Below are 12,892 nucleotides of genomic sequence, written 5' to 3' on the forward strand. Positions count from 1 at the left end.
TTAGTTAAGTTAATCAAATGGTTGTAGTACAAAAAGAGCTCCAAACTTAAAACAAGTCATTTTAATGAATATAGCTCAGGGTGGAATAATTTAATAAATAAACCTACTGATTAGGAAATTGTTTTAATGACATGGCATAGAAGTTCAATATGTTTGGAAGGATCCACTTGGGAAAAATAAATCCTTAATAATAAAAGAAAGGTTTTGAAACCAACAGAAATATCTTCGCAGGCAAAATTTTAAACTCTTGGCAAAATTTTAATAACTAAAACTTGGTTAAATTTTTGGGGTGTTACAATTACTACCCCCCTAAAAAAACTCGTCCTCGAGATTTGCTAAGAGCCGTTGTGGAAAACAAATGTTCCAATGTGTCCGAGCGGTTGTGAGTCTGCTGCCGTGGTGCTGTGTGAATAAAAATTATCCATGTAGTGAGGGGATAACCGTTGCAGCAATTCAGGGAAAAGAAATCTCATTCTAGGTTTTTTTTCGCGGTTACACAAGTTAAGCACGAAGAAAACTACTCATACTAGTAGAAACTGAATAATCGACTCGTCGCACACATTCGAGGTACCATGCGCAAGTTACAACAGAATAATAAATGCCGAAATAACAAACACAACAGTGACGTCTAAAATGAAAACGGTAACTGGACGGGGTCCCGATAAAATTTTTCTGGTAAAGGGATACACTCCTCTTCTATCGGAGGAAGTGGATTGACCAGTCGATGTATGCGTCTCTCCGGGTCGGGCCTCAGTGGTCTGCCGATGGCAATTTGAGGGTTCAGATCCGTGAGACTCTGGAGATAATCCATTACTCCCTGATTCAGATGCTCTTGAGCGATGATGTACTGGATAAGGTTGGCTAGTACTGGGTCTCTCTCAATCCGTCCACCGGGAAAAGATGTTACTCCTCCTGGTGCTGCACGGCTCGGAAAGTAATAATATCCTCATTCGCGGGCATAGGGTACTACGGATCGAAGACGAGCGATCGCTTCTTTCGCAGCAGCTTCTATGGCCAGGTGTGGGGTTGGCATAGATTTCCCCACGAAGGAAACTTCCGTTGGATCTTGGTTGGGGTCTACGGGAGGAATGTGTACTGCTGCCCAATATTCCGAGGTGGAAAAAGTGATCCTCGATTTGAACAGCTCGTACTGGGGTGGCTGGGTAGAACCCATAGTACTGCGGTAAAGTCCCACAATATTTTGACGAAGCTACCTGGGGTTGCATCTGGGGTTCTCAGATGAATACTGGGGCTCGGCATGACAGGAAAAGGTTGTGAGGGTGATGCTGGGTAAGATCACAAGGTGGCCTTTATATAGCAATGGAGCTGGGTCATTTCACCGTGGTGAAAAGTGATAAATTTACCAGCTTAGCTCCAAAGGTCGGGTCAGTGTCGGAGATACACATATCTCAAAAAGAGACGTGTTACAGTGGTTGTCGTCGAGGTTGGTTTTGGTAGCTGTGCCTGGAAAATAAGCAACTATGCGCTGATAAAATACGCAAGGCTACTATTAAAATAGAGGCACAATGACAGGCTGCGTTTATATACAAGGTCACACGATTACAAGCAAGGATACACGGAGACTCGGCACTACTCGTACAGCTTAGTCTACCTCGTTTACGTCCAAACGGGCGTGTCTGGTGGATGTCGAGGCATCTCCATGGGTCTCACTGCCAGGATTAGCCGGAGATGGCGGAGGAACTGCAGGGTCGGGGTAGCGATGATGACCATTACGGGGATTGTTTTCCACAATCCCGTTGGAGTGTGCTCCCAAAAGTCGTCGAAGCACTTCTGGGGTCATCACAGTATCTTGGATGACGGCTGGGGCTGACCTCAGGGTCTCGATCGGGTGTCCGAACAGCATGATTGGGTTGTCGGCGTCGGGCTCGTTTTCTCTTCTGGCTGGGGCTCGACGAACCAGCTCTCCTCGAGCTGCGATCAGACCAATAGTGATTTGATCGAACAATGCCTCTAGTGCACTTACATAGCGCACTAGGTGCAACAATGCGGGATCTGTCTCGTGATCTCCGTTGGCAACTTGGGGTGGTCTGCCATACCCTTCACGCCTAGGGTAGTAGTAGAATGAGCGACAGTTAACTCTGGGTGACAACTACCGAAGTTGGACTATAGCCTCTTGAGCAGCTAGCTGGATGGCTTGTGGCTCAAAGGAAGTTGTTCTCCCAGTGAACCTGTAGGGGCGTTCTGGAGATAGACCCCTACCATAGATGTGCACAGTGGCCCAAAATTGACGGCTTTCACCACTCATGGACCCTTGGTACACAACATATTCTGGAGGTTCTTCTAACGCGTAGGCACGACGGGTGAGGTTTGCGAGTATGGTTACAAAACCTCCAAGGTTGGTCGCTGTGGTCTCATTGTGCACTATGGGACCAGGCATTGTGGCTTGGTTGGGGAAGAGGCTGTGCTGGGTTGGGGCTAGCATGCCCTTTTTATAGAAAAAGGGGACGGAGTCTTCCTTCGCACGATTGCGAATGAGACATCTTGGGCGCTGGTTACTGGCGCGTGATCGACAGGCTAGGTGGATAGGTTGGGCACCGACTGCCAAAAGTGTCGGGGTCACTGTGTGGCTATCTTGCATGAGAAGCTCGGCTGGGGTTTGGTTAAGGTCTGGTGGGTTGGCTTGCCTAAGCTTTTTGACCTGGCTAAGATAGGATTAGCCATTGGTCAGCCTGGCTCTAATACCAAGTCTGTGGCGACCGATTCTCCGGGTACTAATTCCCAGAAAATGGCCCTTGTGCTCATCAGCCCCAGGATAACTGTTAGCTGATGAGGCACCAACTTGATACAGAAATTCCAAGCAGAATACAAAATATGTAGTACAAGACCATTCTGGTCTGTGAGTACAACAAATGGTTTCTAATGGTTGAGGGCGGAAGCGGTTTGTGAATCATCAGTGTCTATGGGACTCCATTTCCCACGGGAACAGCTGACCAGGTTAACTCCTATCTTCGCGAGGCTGCTATCACCATTGCTTAGGTTCCGGGGCTGTCATCACGTCGCTCCTCTCCGTGCAAGAAATCTGGCCAAGACAATAGCCAGGGACAAGCCAGTGAGTACTTTGAATGTACTCGCAAACATTATGAACACAGGTATAATATGATGTTCCGAAATATTAATGCTCATGACGTCAGTCACAAAAATAAATCTCTGATGCATGTAAGCAGGTTATTTATGAAAATGCAATAACATAGCAGTATTAAAATCATGAAATATATAAAAAATATGCCACAGTGGGGCGTCTGAGCGACACCACATAAAGGACTTTAAGAGAAATGCCACAGTCGGGCGTCTGGGCGACACCACATAAAGGGCTTTAAAAGAAATGCCACTGTCGGGCGTCTGGGCGACACCACATAAAGGGCTTTAAAAGAAATGCCACAGTCGGGCGTCTGTGCGACACCACATAAAGGGCTTTTAAAAGAAATGCCACAGTCGGGCGTCTGGGTGACACCACATAAAGGGCTTTAAAAGAAATGCCACAGTCGGGCGTCTGGGCGACACCACATAAAGGGCTTTTAAAAGAAATGCCACAGTTGGGCGTCTGAGCGACACCACATAAAGGGCTTTAAAAGAAATGACACAGTCGGGCGTCTGGGCGACACCACATAAAGGGCTTTTAAAAGAAATAAACATAGTGAATATCCCGGAGGTAGAACCATCCCAGAGATACTCGATGATAACAATAGTATCACGGGTTAGTCAACAATAATAATAATCGTAATTATCACAAGTCACAATCAGTAATTCCCGTTCTGGTTAACAGTTTCACCTCCGAAGACCGACACTAAGACCGACACTTGACCCAACCCAGACTGTAGTCCTTAACCATGGACACGGCTATTCGAATAGATTTAATCTCTGCAGAGGGTGTACTCTTTACCCACGAGTAACGGATTCCTTTAGTCCATCGGGACTAATTCCTTCTACGGTCTTTTAAATGAAAACACACCTGACTTGCACACACCAGCTTAACTCACACGTGTCTGGAATCACCCACGACACCTGTCAAGCCAACTCTAGGTGGCGAGGCTACAACCTCGATTAGCATGGGATCACAAAATTTATACCGCGCACAAAACTGGGGAAGCTACCCCCTCGGCTACAACCAAAAACACCCATGCCCCCTGACCGGATGACTAGCTTTAATCCATGGCCGTGGTACCCTCATCCCGGTCCCTTTGTACGGTGTGTGCTAGAAAGGGGTTGACAAATTACTGAACCGTACTCTACATGTTGTAGAGACGAGTGGTAGTACGGAACAAGTATGGGGGTTACTGGAACAAGACTCGATCTACGGTCGACCCAGGAGGTTTATAATCTTCCCTGCATGTCAGGTATAACAACAACATTTCAACCAACAGGATCACCGCTCATATTACCTTACCATTCCATACCAGACATAACCGTCCCGACGGAGACCGGCGAAAAACTCATGCCTACCCAAGGCAGAGGTTTTCCCGGGTTCCTGCCGGTATGCATGCAAGGCACATGAGGATGATTATCATCACCAGTGTGTTCATTTCCAACAGCATGGAAATCAATAACATGTACCCATGCATATGATCATATCACATGAAATAGCAATTTTTTTCCAAAGTGAGGTGATGTTATGAACGTGTCATTGAACACACAAAAATATTATGCCGAGGTTCAGAATGCTTGCCTTCAGGTCAGGGGAAGGCAGGGTGCATTTCAAACTCTTGAAATACTTCTCCTCTCTTCGAAAATCCTATTGTTGAAAATATAAATGAATTAACACACAAAATAAAAATAGCATAAAAATTTGTTTGAAATTTTTTCAAATAAATCTTAAAATAAACTAGGTTAAATTTGAGAGAGGTAGGAAAAAGAATCAATTCATTTGGAGTTATATTTTAAAAGATATAGCCAGTCAAACATTTGGTCAAAATCTATTTTTTTATAAAATAAAATAAAACAGAATTAAAAGAAAACGATTCGGAAACACGTACACGTCGAGGACGTATTCCGACTATACACCTCCACTTACTCCAGCGTGGACGCACGTGGGTCACCGACAGTGGGCCCGCCTGGCCCACTGGTCAGGTTTGACCAGTCCACGCGCGCGTGCCTCCTCCGGCCGAAACAGAGGCGGAGCTCCGGCGAGGCTCGCCGGTGAATGATGGCACTGTTCGGAAAACGGAGGCCATCCACGTGCTCAGGGGATCAAGACGGTTACTACGGTGGTTGATATGGTCTCTAGGGTGGAAGGAGTTGCCGACGGTGAGCTTCGCGGCGGACGGTGGTCGTCGGGCAAAGTGATTTTTCCCCCGCAGTGGGTCTCGATCAAAATTGAGTAGGGGGATGGATTTACGAGGGGGAGAGGGAGTTCCTGGTGAAGAGAGTAGAGAGGGGGAGGCTCTAGTGGTGCCAGAATGATCGGGGCAGTGGCGGCGGCTGGAGTTGCCGGAGACGGGGAAGAAAACCTCCCCGGGTCGATTGGCTGCTACGGGAGAGCTACTGGAGCATGCTGAGGCTGCTTAGCCAATGGAACGTGCTCGAGGGCCTCCTTATATAGCGCAACGAGGTCGGTTTGCGGCGGCCGGGGATAAGTCCGTCGGTGAGCCACCTCCCTGTAGCGTTAGGGCGTCGTGGCGACGATGATAGCTAGCCGACGGGCGAGTGGATAATCTTGCGCTGCTCACAGGGGCAGGTGGCGAGCCGGGGTGGCTTGGGCGGTGCTGGCCTGAGCAGGGTTTGTCTGGCGGCCGTGGCGGCTAGTTCTCGGCTTGCCGGGGATGCGGCGAGGCTCTGCTTGGCGCGTTGCGGTGAGTGGGGAGCATGCTGCGCGCAAGGGGACACGGCATGCCGGCTGTGGTCGGTCACGGGCTGGGGTGAGTGCGGGGCGTGACGCGGCGGCTCGGGCGCCGCTTGTGCAATACGCGCGCTCTGGGCGCGTCCAGTGCACGCACGGAATGTGTTCGACACAATGCCGTGGCGTGCTACAGGTCACAGGTGAGGTTGGCAAGCAACAGAACCAGGTTAGAGGTAGAGGGAAACTCCAGGGACAAGGTGGTTTGGTCAGGTGGCCAAGTTCATAATGTAGACTTGAGATCATGCCAATTCAGTCCATGCACTCCAAGTGTTTGTCAAAATGCCAAAGGCACCTAGGCTATTCTTGGAGGAGCCAAATCTTCCAGATCAGTGTCTCCATGGATGCACAAGAGGGTGGTGAGGTTAGTTTGCAAAAAGGAGAAACTTGCTAGTGCAAGTTTTGAAAAACTTCAATTCTGGGCAGAACTTAATGGCATTAGTTCATGCACCAAAAGTATGCCAATGGTGGCATCATCCTGGGCTTAGGGGTATAGTATGGAGAACTACAAGTAGGGAAAAGAATCTAGGGCCAAAGAGCAAGTAAGACTAGGGTTGCTGTACAAACCATCATGATGAACCACAATGGAGATGAGGTTGATTCACTCAAAAATTTCAAAGAACATCCTTGGATCTTTGCATATAATGGAATCATATGCCCCTACTGACATCCCATAATTTTGGTGGAAGCTAAAGACAAATATTTAAAAGGGTTGCAGTGCAAAAATGCCTACTGGACCAGAGAAGAAAAACATGCGTATCACTCAAAATATGCAATGAATGAACTATATTATTGCATAAAAGTGATTTAGAGGCATCACATGACATCTCCAAATTTTGGTGGAATTTTTAGTTAAGTTAATCAAATGGTTGTAGTACAAAAAGAGCTCCAAAGTTAAAACAAGTCATTTTAATGAATATAGCTCAGGGTGGAATAATTTAATAAATAAACCTACTGATTAGGAAATTGTTTTAATGAGATGGCATAGAAGTTCAATATGTTTGGAAGGATCCACTTGGGAAAAATAAATCCTGAATAACAAAAGAAAGGTTTTGAAACCAATAGAAATATCTTTGCAGGCAAAATTTTAAACTCTTGGCAAAATTTTAATAACTAAAACTTGGTTAAATTTTTGGGGTGTTACATTTTATCATTGATGGCAACAATACAATACGTGCCTTGTGGTCCCTGCTGTTAGTGGGAAAGGACACAACAAGATTGAACCCAAAGCTAAGCACTTCTCCGATTGCAAGAAAGATCAATCTAGTAGGCCAAACCAAACTGATAATTCGAAGAGACTTGCAAAGATATCAAATCATAGATATAAGAATTCAGAGAATAATCAAATATTGTTCATAGATAATCTTGATCATAAACCCACAATTCATCGGATCTCGACAAACACACCGCAAAAAGTATTACATCGAATAGATCTCCAAGAAGGTCGAGTAGAACTTTGTATGGAGAATCAAAGAGAGAGAAGAAGCCACCTAGCTAATAACTATGGACCCAAAGGTCTGTGGTAAACTACTCACACATCATCGGAGGGGATATGGTGTTGATGTAGAAGCCCTCTGTGATCGATTCCCCCTCCGGAGGAGCGCCGGAAAAGGCCCCAAGATGGGATCTCAGGGGTACCGAAGGTTGCGGTGGTGGGAATAGGGTTTTGTGGCGCTCCTGGATGTTTTTGGGTATATGAGTATATATATAGGCGAAAGAAGTAGGTTGGTGGAGCCACGAGGGGCCCATGAGGGTGGGGGCACGCCTACCCCCCTGGGCGCGCCCTCCTACCTTGTTGCTGCCTCGTTGCTTCCTTGACGTCCACTCCAAGTCTCCTGGATTGCATTTGTTTCAAAAACGATTCTCCCGAAGGTTTCATTCTGTTTGGACTCCGTTTGATATTCCTTTTCTGTGAAACACTGAAATAGGCAAAAAAACAATTTGCACTGGGCCTCCAGCTAATAGGTTAGTCCCAAAAAATAACATAAAAGTGTATAATAAATCCCATTAAACATCCAAAATAGATAATATAATAGCATGGAACAATCAAAAATTATAGATACGTTGGAGACGTATCAAGCATCCCCAAACTGAATTCCTACTCGTCCTTTAGTAGGTAAATGATAAAAATAGAACTTTTGATGTGGAATGCTACCTAACATAATTTTCAATGAAATTCTCTTTATTGTGGCATGAATGTTCAGATCCAAAAGATTCAAGATAAAAGTTTAATATTGACATAAAAATAGTAATACTTCAAGCATGCTAACCAAGCAGTTTATGTCTTATAAAAAAACATAGCCAAAGAAAGCTTATCCCTACAAAATCATATAGTTTGGCCATGCTTCATTTTTGTCACACAAAATGCTCCATCATGCACAACCCCGGTTTTAGCCAAGCAATTGGTTCATACTTTTTAACGTGCTTCAGCCTTTTCAACCCTCACGCAATACATGAGCGTAAGCCATGGACATAGTACTATGGGTGGAGTAGAGTATGATGATAGGTATTATGTGAGAAAACAAAAACAAGGAGAGAGTCTCACATTGACGCGGCTAATCAACGGCCTATGGAGATGCGCATCAATTGATGTCAATACAAGGAGTAGGGATCGCCATGCAACGGATGCACTAGAGCTATAAATGTATGAATGCTCATCTAAAAGAAACTAAGTGGGTGTGCATCCAACTTGCCTGCTCACGAAGACCTAGGGCATTTTGAGGAAGCCCATCATTGGAATATACAAGCCAAGTTCTATAATGAAAAATTCCCACTAGTATATGAAAGTGACAAAATAAGAAACTCTCTATCATGAAGATCATGGTGCTATTTTGAAGCACAAGTGTGGAAAAAGGATAGTAACATTGTCCCTTCTCTATTTTTCTCTCATTTTTTTATTTGGGCTTCTTTGGCCTCTTTTTTCTTTCTTTTTCTTCTCTTTTTTTATTTCGTCTGGGGTCTCATCCCGACTTGTGGGGGAATCATAGTCGCCATCATCCTTTCCTCACATGGGACAATGCTCTAATAATGGAAATCATCACACTTCTATTTATTTACAACTCAAGAATTACAACTCAATACTTAGGACAAAATATGACTCTATGTGAATTCCTCCGGCGGTGTACCGGGATATGCAATGAATCAAGAGCGATATGTATGAAAGAATTATAAAGGTGGCTTTGCCACAAATACGATGTCAACTACATGATCATGCCAATGATGGAGCGTGTCATAATAAACAAAACGGTGGAAAGTTGCATGGCAATATATCTCGGAATGGCTATGGAAATGCCATAATAGGTAGGTATGGTGGCTGTTTTGAGGAAGATATAAGGAGGTTTATGTGTGATAGAGCTTATCGTATCAGGGGGTTTGGATGCACCGGTGAAGTTTGCACCAACTCTCAAGGTGAGAAAGGGCAATGCACGGTACCGTAGAGGCTAGCAAATTGCGGAAGGGTAAGAGTGCGTATAATCCATGGACTCACATTAGTCATAAAGAACTCATATACTTATTGCAAAAGTTTATTAGCCCTCGAAGCAAACTCCTATTACGCATGCTCCTAGGGGAAGGGTTGGTAGGAGTTAACCATCGTGCGATCCCGACCTCCACTCATAAGGAAGGCAATCAAAGAACAACCCATGCTTCAAATTTGTCACACAATGTTCACCATACGTGCATGCTACGGTACTTGCCAACTTTAACACAAGTATTTCTCAATTTCATAATTACCCAACTAGCATGACTCTAACATTACCACCTCTATATCTCAAAACAATTATCAAGTATCAAATTTATCATAGTGTTTAATGCACTCCATATGAAAGTTTTTTATTTTACCCAACTTGGATGCCCATCATATTAGGACTAATTTTATAACCAAAGAAAATTACCATGGTGTTCTAAAAGACTCTCAAAATAATATAAGTGAAGCATGAGAGATCAATAATTTCTACAAAATAAAACCACCACCGTGTTCTAAAAAGGTGTAAGTCAAGTACTAGAGCAAAATTATCTAGTTCAAAAGATATAAGTGAAGCACATAGAGTATTCTAATAAATTCTGATTCATGTGTGTATCTCCCAAAAGGTATGTATAGCAAGGATGATTGTGATAAACTAAAAAGCAAAGACTCAAATCATACAAGACGCTCCAAGCAAAACACATATCATGTGGTGAATAAAAATATAGACTCAAGTAAAGTTACTGATAGACGAAGACGAAAGAGGGGATGCCTTCCGGGGCATCCCCAAGCTTAGGCTTTTCGTTGTCCTTGAATTTTACCTTGGGGTGCCTTGGGCATCCCCAAGCTTAGGATTTTGGTTATCCTTGAATTTTACCTTTGGGTGCCTTGGGCATCCCCAAGCTTAGACTCTTGCCACTCCTTATTCTGAAATCCATCAAATCTTTACCCGAAACTTGAAAACTTCACAACACAAAACTCAACAGAAAATCTCATGAGCTCCATTGGTGCAAGAAAACAAACCACCACTTTAAGTTACTATAATGAACTCATTATTTATTTATGTTGGTGTTAAACCTACTGTATTGCAACTTCTCTATGGTTCATACCCCCCGATACTAGCCATAGATTCATCAAAATAAGCAAACAACACACGAAAAACAGAATCTGACAAAAAAAGAACAGTCTGTAGCAATCTGTAACTCTCGAATACTTATGAAACGCCAAAAATTCTACCAAATTAGAAAGTCCTAGGTAATTTGTTTATTAATCTTCTGCAAAAAGAATCAACTGACAAGCACGTTTCTGTGTTTTATGAAAACTACTCTCGTGCGTGCAAAAGTTTATGTTTTTCAGCAATGATCAAATTAACTATCACCGTAGGTTATCCTAAAGGTTTTACTTGGCACAAACACTAATTAAAACACAAAACCACATCTAACCAGAGTCTAGATGAATTATTTATTACTAAACAGGAACAAAAAATAAAGAACAAAAAAAAATTGGGTTGCCTCCCAACAAGCGCTATCGTTTAACGCCCCTAGCTAGACATAAAAAACAAGAATAGATCTAGGTATTACCATCTTTGGTAGTCAATTCATAAGTGGCTCTCATAATAGATTCATAAGGTAATTTAATTTTCTTCCTAGGAAAGTGCTCCATGCCTTTCCTTAACGGAAATTGGAATCTAATATTTCCTTCTTTCATATCAATAATTGCACCAATCGTTCTAAGGAAAGGTCTACGAAGAATATTAGGACATGAAGGATTACAATCTATATCAGGGACAATGAAATCTACGGGAACATAATTCCTATTTGCAACAATAAGAACATCATTAATCCTTCCCATAGGTTTCTTAATGGTGGAATCCACAAGATGCAAATTTAAAGAACAATCATCAAATTCATGGAAACCTAGCATATCACACAAGTTTTAGGAATCATGGAAACACTAGCACCCAAATCACACAAAGCATAGAATTCATGATTTTTAATCTTAATTTTAATAGTAGGTTCCCACTGGTCATAAAGTTTTCTAGGGACAGAAACTTTGAATTCAAATTTTTCTTCATAAGATTGCATTAAAGCATCAACGATATGTTTGGTAAAAGCTTTATTTTGGCTATAAGAATGAGGAGAATTTAGCATGGATTGCAACAAGGAAATACAATCTATCAAAGAGCAATTATCATAATTAAATTCCTTGAAATCCAAAATAGTGGGTTCATTGGTATGTAAAGTTTTGACCTCTTCAATCCCACTTTTACCAATTTTCGCATCAAGATCTAAAAACTCCAAATCATTGGGACGCCTTTTAGATAAAGTTGACTCATCACCAGTCCCATCTTTATCAAGATTCATATTGGAAAATGAACATTTAATAGGAGACACATCAATCACTTTCAGATCTTCATCCTTATTATCATGAAAACTAGAAGAACACGCTTTCACAAAGCAATCCTTTTTAGCACGCATCCTAGCGATTCTTTCTTTGCACTCATCAATGGAAATTATCATGGCTTTGAGAGACTCATTAATATCATACTTAGGTGGAATAGATCTAAGTTTCAAAGAATCAACTTCAAGAGAAATTCTATCCACGTTCCTAGCCAACTCATCGATCTTAGGCAATTTTTCTTCAAGCAAAGCATTGAAATACTTTTGTGAAATCATAAATTCTTTAACACTAGTCTTAAAATCAGAGGGCATCTTAATGAAATTTCCATAAGAATTGTTGTAGGAATTGTCATAATTATTAGAGGAATTACTAGGGAATGGCCTAGAATTAAAGTTTCTGCTATACACGTTGTTACCAAAATTGTTCCTACCAATAAAATTCACATCCATAGATTTATTGATATTCTCAATCAAAGTGGATAGGGGCATATCATTAGGATAAGAATAAAAACTCTTATTAGCAAACAATTTAATAAGTTTTTTTTGAAACTGAACAATTTAATAAGTTCATCCATCTTTCCACTCAAAACATTGATCTCTTCAATTGCATGAACCTTTTTACTAGTAGATCTTTTGGTGTGCCATTGAGAATAATAAACCATAATATTATCTAGGAGTTTAGTAGCTTCTCCTAAAGTGATTTCCATAAAAGTGCCTCCCACGGCTGAATCTAAAAGATTTCAAGAAGCAAAATTCAATTCGGCATAAATTTTTTGTATAATCATCCATAAATTCAAACCATGGGTAGGGAAATTATGTATCATTAGTTTCATCCTCTCCCAAGCTTGTGCAACATGCTCATGATCAAGTTGCTTAAAATTCATAATATCGTTTCTAAGAGAGATGATCTTAGCGGGAGGAAAATAGTTAGACATAAAAGCATCTTTGCACTTATTCCATGAATCAATACTATTTTTAGGCAAAGAAGAGAACCAAGTTTTAGCACGATCTCTAAGCGAAAACAGAAATAACTTCAATTTAACAATATCATTATCCACATCTCTCTTCTTTTGCATATCACACAAATCAACAAAATTGTTTAGATGTGTAGTGGTATCTTCACTAAGAAGGCCAGAGAATTGATCTTTCATGACAAGATTCAATAAAGCAGCATTAATT

The sequence above is a fragment of the Triticum aestivum genome, chromosome 2B, assembly GCF_018294505.1.
Source record: "Triticum aestivum cultivar Chinese Spring chromosome 2B, IWGSC CS RefSeq v2.1, whole genome shotgun sequence".
NCBI lineage: Eukaryota > Viridiplantae > Streptophyta > Magnoliopsida > Poales > Poaceae > Triticum > Triticum aestivum.